Consider the following 8,929-nt stretch of genomic DNA (forward strand, 5'->3'; position numbering starts at 1 on the left):
AGGTACCAGAACCATATCTGCTTTATTTTTCCACCCTGGCCCACAACTTCCTCTATGTGTTACACACACAAAAGGCTCAGCAGACCTGAGGAGGGAACAGCCACATACAAAACAAACCACCAGGAAGAAAACATTGTCAGTGTCACAACAAACAGGCAGAAAACAGATGCCACAAACACACACACAAACAGCACCAAACAAAACAAACAAGCACTTTGCTCTTTTCAACATCAAAATAGAAAGAACCACTAGTGACACCCCAAGAGACAATGAAGGGAGGCCAGTGGCAGCAGCAGCACCCAGGCAGAGACTGGCACCAACTCCTCCACCCCAGCACATCCAAGGGCAACATCTGTACCCACATACAAGAAGCAAAACCTGAAACCCCCAAAATACTCAGAGGCTATTTTCAGCCTTTACAAAGACTCAGGACTTGCAGCCAGGCTAAACGCAACCCAGGCTTACACTGCCCAATTCAGGGCAAGCCTGAGGGCCACAATCTTCTCTTCTGCACCATCGCCTGGGAACCCTGGAGCTCCAGACACTATCTGACACCAGGGGTTCCCGCCCCCACCCCCCACCAACTATCACCGAAGCAAACCAGCCACTCCACCCCCCCACTCTAACCAAACCCACTTTTCAGCACCCTGGTTCCTCCATCTTCCATCACAACATGCCCTTGCATCCTTCACCCCCACAAGACCAAGACCACTGGAAAAAGAACAAAACCCTCGTCACCCCAAACAGGGGACACAAGGGAACCAAGTCAAACCCAAGAGAAGCTCCTCTCCAAACCTCCAGCACATATACCCAGCACCTCTACCCACTACCTGAGCTCTCAAACACTTGCCTCTGGCCAGCCTGAGCTGGATAGTCACAGACAATCAAGAAGTCACCTAGCCTACACGGGGCACAGCCACCACAGGAGAACCCTCATCTCCAACAGCCACTGCTCACCACAGCCACAATCATGCTGCTCCTTATCCAGTTGTCCTCACAGCCAGAAGAGGTAATGGGACCACACCACCTGCAAAGGTACAGACACAAAACCTCCTGGAAACATGAAAGAACAAGTGTGGGACAAGTGGTGAGGCAGGAAGACAAACACATCACGCTGCTCCAAGGGAGCTCAGAGGCACCACACGCTCCAGCCAGGAGATACCATCAAGGTAGAGGCCTCGTACCATGCCAAATCGGGAAGTTGCAACAGGGCTGCCCACTTCCTCCTCCACCATCTCTGGGGCTCTTCACCTCATCTTCTCAGCGTGTACTTCATAGGCCAGAAGCCTTCACAAGATGGCTCTTCCACACACAAAAAAGAAAAGGCAATTGCCACTATCAACAACTCAGAGGCCTCACAGCACTGGGGACAATGGCTGCAACCTGCCAAGACTGCACACACAGCTTATCCCCCTAATCCCCAACCCATAGCTGTAACAGGACAGCCACACCCCTCTCAGGCCTTTCCCTTCAATAGCAAGGGAAGCGATTTAGATGTGCAAACACAGGTCTCCTGCCAGTTCTGGGAACAGCAGAGAAAGGCTGCAGCAACTTTGAAGACAACAAGACGAACAGAAAGGCACACAGACACAAGACAGGCCATTCCCAGCACTGGTGGCAGAGCCTGTGGCAAGATGGACAGCTGGCAGTAACTCAGACAAAAACTTGTGGCTCAGCAAAACCTGGAGAGGGCTAGACACCACACCAGCATGAAAATATTGGAGCTAACCCAGCTGAGGGTCCCCAAACAGCTAGTGGCAGGGGCTGGCAGGGATGCATAAGCCTCATGCAGAGCCAGATGAGGGACCCCTGGCCACAGCATGCCACCACAAAGAAGGAAGGGAACCTCAAACCCCACAACACCCTGCCTCAGCCTTCCCACCACACCCAGGCAGCCCCTCCCTCCCTTCCCAAACACAAAACACCTTCTGGCATCCCGATCCTCTGGCTCCGTTAGCACTTCTCTGCTCCAGTCCCTTTGCCCTCAACCTTTCCCTCCATACACACCAGGACTCTAGAGAGAACAGAGAAGAAGCGTTCACCCGAAGGGGAAGAACAAAACATGGGACAAGGGAACCACCTGGGAAATTCCCACCCCACACAGGCAGCCAAGGGAGCACCTCAACACACTGCACAGGGTACACAGACAGCAGGGGGAAGGCCTCAGCCCCAAAAGCCAGCACGTACCACAGCTGACATCCCCACTGCACCACCATCCCCTCCCAATTCCAGAGACAGGCACCTGCTGCAGACACAAAGGAAAAACCTCAGTGCAAAAAACTACAAAGGGCAAAGCAGAAATAACTACCAGACTCAAACAACCCCAGATTACTCCAAGGAAGCTCTTACCAACTACTGGATCTGCCCATCCAGCACCAACACACCTCACAGCATTTGATTCCTCCTGCTTCAGCCTCCAATGGCACCGCTCAGCTCCACTCCCTGAACCAGCATTCATTTCCCTCCACACAGGGCAGGATCCTACAAGTGACAGAACAGGCAGTTCACCCCAAAGGGCACAAGCAAACAGAAGAAGGGACCGTCAGGTACAATTGCCACCCCACCCACCCAGCTCAAATTCCCCAAAGAGTGCCTGGCCAGGGCACACACCTTCAACCATGACAAAAGCCTCAGCCCTTAGAGACAACACTCACCCAACCTAGCATAATTCTGCTCCTTCTCCAGCCCACCCTCATCCCCAACGGCCTTCCTCTTTGCATGGGGTACACAGGCACCTCCTGAGGGCACACAGGCAAATTTGCTACCAAACACAAAGGCAAAGCACAAACAATCGCCCCACTGGGACACAATCCCACACCACTCCAAGTAACATCTTACTCACTGCTTATGCCCACAACTCCAGCAAAAGGGCAGAGGCCTCCTTCCAGCTGACCCAGAAGTCACCATGGGTGCGCAGTCGCCAGCATCCTCCACCTCCTAAATCGTTGTGGCTTTAGGTCGCTTCACCTCTACCTCAGCTCACGGTCCAAACATTGGCATTGTGGCAGAAAGCCACCTTGGTTTCTCCCCAAAATCTCTGCACTGTGACTAAAATCTCTGAGCTGCAACCATTTGATTAGGGGGGGCCCTGCACACAGGGGACCACACCCTCAGCCTGTCTATTTAGGTAACTTGAGCTGGCTGCATTCCTGAGGGAAGGGGAAACCTGCTCCCTATACCTATGTGACTTGCATCAGTTACCTGGGTAAGGGGTTTCTACCTGGGGAGCTGGAATCTGCCTCGTAACAGGTGATGTATTTCAAATTGGTTGGCTGACAGCCAACTGGGGCTGACCTCCACTGGACCAGGTGAATGAGGTCACAGGGGCTATATAAATTAGAGGGGGAAGGAGGCAGTCTCTCTCTTGGGTCATGAGGTGAAGCAGTAGCCATGCAGGGGACACAGAGGAGCTTTACCATCTGAAACTAGCTCTCTCTCTCACCCCAAAACTCATGAGCAAGGAACTGCCTGCCTCCAAAAGGAAACTTCACCTGCCTTTGGAAGATGCTTGTGAGTAAGCTACTCAATCTGATTAGATATTTAGCTGGCAGTAACACAGATGCGTAATCAAAAGGCTACCTCAGCCACACTGTTTGCTCTTTAGGATTTCTAAGATATTGCTCAATCCTGTACCCTAGTTTACCCTACCCCTTGTAATCAATAAAGTTCTCCTTTCTGACTGGCGTGGGAGATTTATTGAGGGGTGGGTCTAAATTATGCCTAAGAGACCCCTTAGGTCTGTGGACTAAGGGAGACTTTACTTTTTGCCCCCGACTTGGGGAAGTGCCCCAAGTACCTGTACTGGGTGCAGTACCTGTCAGACTATTAGGCCTGTGTTTTCCCCGAGGACACAGGGCTGAGGCAGTCCTATCCCGGGGTGGTGGCGGCGCGTTGCCCCCAGACTAGCGAGTGTGCTCCGGGAGAGGGGTTGGCCAAGCATAAGGCGCCCCTAGGGAGGCATTCAGAGCCTGACATGTGGTCGGGCGCAGGGAGGTGGGCAGCTCAACGCAGGAGCACCCCCTACTGGCCTGCCACAAGCCCAAGGTGCTTGCATGGCCTCTGCATGACTGTTAAAAATCCTGTACTTCAATAAATACTTTTGCAAGAACAATATAATTCCTAGTGTTTTGCGGGCTGCAGCTAGCAAACTAATATTAAAAACTGCAGTAAAGACAATATAGAACAAAGAAGTAGGGTGCTGCACTTGGGAAGAGGGAACCAGCATTATGGTTATAGGTTAGGGGCTGCCCCTCTCTGCAGCACAGAGGCAGAGAGGGATCTTGGAGTCAAGATTGACTCCAGGGTGAATATGAGTTGCCAATGTGATGAAGAATACACAGAGCCAACCGCACCCTGTCCTGCATCAACAGGGGCATCACTAACGGGTCCAGAGAGGTCTTGCTCCCCCTCTATGCAGCACTGGTCAGGCCGCAGCTGGAGTCCCGTGTCGAGTTCTGGGTGCTGCACTTCAAGAGGGATGTGGGGAACCTGGAGAGGGTCCAGAGGAGGCCACTCGTATGGCTGAGGGCCTCCGTGGCTAGCCCTATGAGAGGCTGAGGGACCTGAATCTCTTCAGTGTCCGCAAGAGGAAACTGAGGGGGGATCTTGTGGCTGCCTACAACCTTATCAGGGGCCACCAGCAGGGACTCGGAGAAAGTCTGTTCACCAGGGCCCCCCTTGGAGTCACCAGAACAATGGCCACAAGCTGAGGGAGGATAGGTTTAGGTTAGATACTAGGAAGAACTACTTCACGGTAAGGGTGGCCAGAGCCTGGAATAGGCTTCCCAGAGAGGTGGTGCTCTCACCTTCCCTGGAAATCTTCAAGAGGAGACTGGATAGGCACCTGGCTGGGGTCTTATGACCTCTGCCACCCACAGTGCTCCTTCCTGCCCGTGGCAGGGGGTCAGACTAGATGATCTGTCCAGGTCCTTCCCAACTCGCTGATTCTGTGATTCTAAGCAGTGCCCATGACAGCAGGCCTGGGCAACAGCAACTGCCAGCAGACGCATGATCAAGCTTCTGCCCTGCCAGTCGAGAGAGAAAAGCTGGGCACCTGAAAGCCAGGGCCAGCCCCTACTCGGGAAGTTTAGGTGTGACTGACACACAAGGGCAGACTCTCTCTGGTGCCACAGGCAGAAACAGCCCCGGGCACTGCAGGCCCCTGTTGGAAAACCACAGCCTGCAAGCGTGACGCTCAGGACACCATCCCACCCTGGGACTGCTCACCCCCCAGCCCCACACAAGATACACGTTTCTGTCAGGCCCTGAGACCAGCTGGCCACAGCTGGCTCCCGGCACCCAGTCAAGCCTGCCTGCCCCGCTCCCTGGCAGGACAGCACAGGACAGGTGCAGCTGGGGGCACCTCGGGCCAAGGCCCAGCACACGCAGGGGGCCCAGAGTCCCCGCACCTGGGCCCTGCGGACCCCCTTTCTCCTCAGACACCGCGGCAGAGAGACCCCCCCACATTCAAGGCCATTAACCCGGGTGATTAACACCACTCTCAGGCTAGGACTCAGACCGAGGGCAGGTCTCAGCCAACGGCTCCCAAAGCAGAAGCCTCCAGGCCCTGGAGGGAGAGGAGCCCACGGGGCAGCGCCACCGCGCCCGCCCCAGCTGGGAGGAGGGGAGGGAAAACAGCGATTTAACAAAATGAAAACGGGGAAGGAGCGCCCCGGCACAGGAGCACCAAGCACGACCAGCCCGCAGAGGAGCCCCGCGCCAGGAGCCCGTCGCTCCCCGGAGTGCTGAGCCTTCCCCTGATTCGGCCACAGCTCCCCGCCTCCAGCACCCCAAGACCGGCCCGTTGAGCCCCCCCGCTTCCGGTCACGTGACGCGCTGGTCAACTGAACAGGAGCCCCGAGACCGCGGGGAGGGAGACTTGGTAGAGGCCGCCGGGGCTCCGCGGCACAGACCGGGGTGCGGCGCCTCCCTTGGGCCCGGGCCCGCCCAGTCCTGGCGGAGCCAGCCGCACCTACGGTTTCCCGCTGCCGCGCCGAGGCCTGAGGGCGGCCCGGCGGATCCCGCCCAGGCCCCCCCCAGGAAGAGCTCCCGGGCCACCCGCCGCAGCACCCGGCTCCTGCCAGCCGCCCGCACCGCGCACCCCGGCCCAGGCTTGGCGCTAATGCCATAACCCCCAAAACCTCTACCGATGTGAGATGTAACCCACTCAGCCAAAGAAGAAGAGTGCCTGAACTAGACCAAATTACACAGAACAAGGCCTTCAGCCCAGCCCCCAGGTGTCTGCATATCACTCCTACCACAGACCTTTGCATCAGGTGTCTGCATGAGGGGGTGGGTCAGAGGGCAAAAGTGAGAGAAACTGCACCAGTTCCAGACCTGCTGCCAGTCAGCCCCACCATCTCCCACCCCAGCTGGGGAGACCTGCATGGTGCTATGTTACTGCGTGGGGGACCTCTGGGGTAGGACAGGCAAGCTCAGGCCACAGCTTGGTTTCCTGCCTCTTAGCTGACTGGGTGGCCATAATTACAGGCATTGTAATGGTACCTGCCTTTTGCATTTCAGGGCTAATCAAGGGAACCGTAGCTGCATGTTATTTCTGTACCCATGCTTGCCTGCAAGATTTCGATCACAGACTGGCTGCAGTCCTGTCTTGGTGGAGGCCCGACGGTACCGAGCTGTTGGTAAGAACAGGGAGTGAGGGAACTTAGAAGCCAAAACAGCATTGTTACACTAAGAAAGCGAGAAGATGGGTGGGGAAGCCTGCTAGAAGCCGAGGCCTTGCTGAGCCTCAGTTTTACCAAAGCCTGTCCTTGACCCAACTGTAGGACTGAAGAAAGGGACAGTGATGCCTAAAACTGCTTCTCTCCATCCTAACCATGCTGTTGGTGCCACACAAGATGTCACAAGAATTCTTCATAGTTTTTTAGTAGCTAGGGTCAGGAGGGACCTGAACAGATCATCTATCCTGATCCCCTGCCACAGGCAGGAACGAATGCTGGGTTCACAAGACCCCAGACAGGTGATCATCCAACCTCCTCTTGAATTTGCCCAAGGTAGGGGTGAGGACCACTTCCCTGGGAAGCTGGTTCCAGATTTTGGCCACCCTAACTGTACAATATTGCCTCCTGATCTCCAACCTAAACCTGTTCTCCATCAGCTTATTACCATTGTTCCTCATCACCCCAGGCGGTGCTGGGGAGAAAAGGGCTCTCTCTACCTGTTTGCTGTTGATCTCCCCTAACGAGTTTGTAGGCAGCCATCAGGTCCCCCCTCAGCCTCCTTTTGCTGAGGCTGAACACATTCAGGTCCCTCAGTCTCTCCTCATGGGGCCTGTCCTGCTGCTTTCTTACTAAGCGGGTGGCCCTCCTCTGAACCCTGTCCAGGCTGGCCACATCCCTTTTGAAGTGCAGTGCCCAGAACTGGACGCAGTACTCCAGCTGCAGCCTGACCAGTGTCGCATAAAGGGGGAGTATCACCTCTTTGGACCGGCTTGAGATGCATCTTTGGATGCATGACAAGGTATGTCTGGCCTTCCTGGCTGCGGTCTGGCATTGGTGGCTCATGTTCATCTTGGAGTCAATAATGACTCCAAGATCCTGTTCCGCCTCTGTGCTTTCAAGAGGGGAACTCCCCAGCTTTTATGTACGCTGTGGATTCCTTCTCCCAAGGTGCAGCACCCTGCATTTGTCTACATTGAACCCTATTCTATTCTCATCTGCCCACTTTTGTAGTCTGTCTAAATCTAGTTGCAGCCTCTCTCTCCCTTCAAGTGTGTCCACCTCACCCCACATCTTAGTGTCACCAGGAAACTTGGACAGTGTGCTTTCCGCCCCCTTGTCCAAGTCACTGATGAAGATGTTAAACAGTGCAGGCCCAAGGCCAGAGCCCTGGGGTACCCCACTGCTCACCTCTCGCCAGGCTGAGTACAACCCGTTCACCGTCCACCACATGAGGGATAGCATAAAGGTATATAAAATAATGAAGGGTGTGGACAGGTTCACAAAGGAACTGCATAAATTCTTGGCTGATTGATCTATTAATGGCTATTGAACATATGGCTGTAGACACTTCCACAGGCATCACTAACCCAATAAGTGGTGGATCCAACAAAGGGTATTGAACAGGGGACAGATCACTTAAGATATCCAGTTCAGTAATCTCTCTGTATAGCATCTACTTCTGCCACCAGGAAAGCTGGAGTACTAGGCTAGATGGAACACTGGTCTTGCACAGTCTGGCACTTCTTATGAGAGTTAATTAAAAGAAAATGTTTCAAATCTGACTTCCCCCCCCCCTAAGATGCACTGCTCTGCAGTAGTGGAAGCCTTTCCTTTTGCTGGACAATGAGAAACCCTAGGAGGCGTTTTGCCTCCTTTGCTGCAGCAATTCTGGACAGCAATTTGGGGTGGATTCCAGCAGATAGACATTCAGCCCTCAAGTGAAAGAAGAACCCTGCAGAAAAGTGTTCAGTTGCCAGATGAGTTGCACAAAAGCTTCCATAAAAATTCACAGCCATCCCGGATGCAAAGAGCATTCACATGCAAAAAAGGCAAAGGGGTGAGAAGGCTCCTGCACATGTCTGGAAGGAAGCATAGGTGCGCCTGTGTTCTGTGAACCCTTGTCCTGTGAGATGGTATTACATCTTCCTAAAAGAAAGCAGGTTGTCTAGAAGTGCACATGGGGAGCAGGAGTGAGTGTGTATAAGAAGGGCGGGGACAGGAAAGGAGGGTGGATGGTACTTCATGAGAGGACTCTCAAGAGTGCCACATTGGCACAATACATGCACCCAACGTAGTGCTGCCCTTTTACCTCACTAGGGTGCAACTGGACCTGAGACCTGCTCTGCTGGCACCAGACCGAGTGCAGTCATTGCAGGAGCAGAGGCAACTGCTGTGCCTTGAACCTCATCTTCCCTTGCATGTAGCCCTGTTGTCATGACAGGCATCCCCTAACCCTGCCCACAAGTTTG

General features: G+C 54.3%; 1 long non-coding RNA gene across 1 annotated transcript; it reads left to right on the forward strand.

Moving 5' to 3' along the window:
- Window positions 1-2,642: 2,642 nt before the first annotated feature.
- Window positions 2,643-8,915, forward strand: LOC149863308 (uncharacterized). Its single transcript, XR_016442594.1, has 3 exons — window positions 2,643-3,510; window positions 6,523-6,641; window positions 8,778-8,915. It is a non-coding gene; the product is annotated as an uncharacterized LOC149863308 (long non-coding RNA).
- The last annotated feature ends 14 nt before the right edge of the window (window positions 8,916-8,929 follow it).

This window comes from Crocodylus siamensis, chromosome 5 (genome assembly GCF_052110815.1).
Source record: "Crocodylus siamensis isolate JL-2025a chromosome 5, ASM5211081v1, whole genome shotgun sequence".
Lineage (NCBI taxonomy): Eukaryota > Metazoa > Chordata > Crocodylia > Crocodylidae > Crocodylus > Crocodylus siamensis.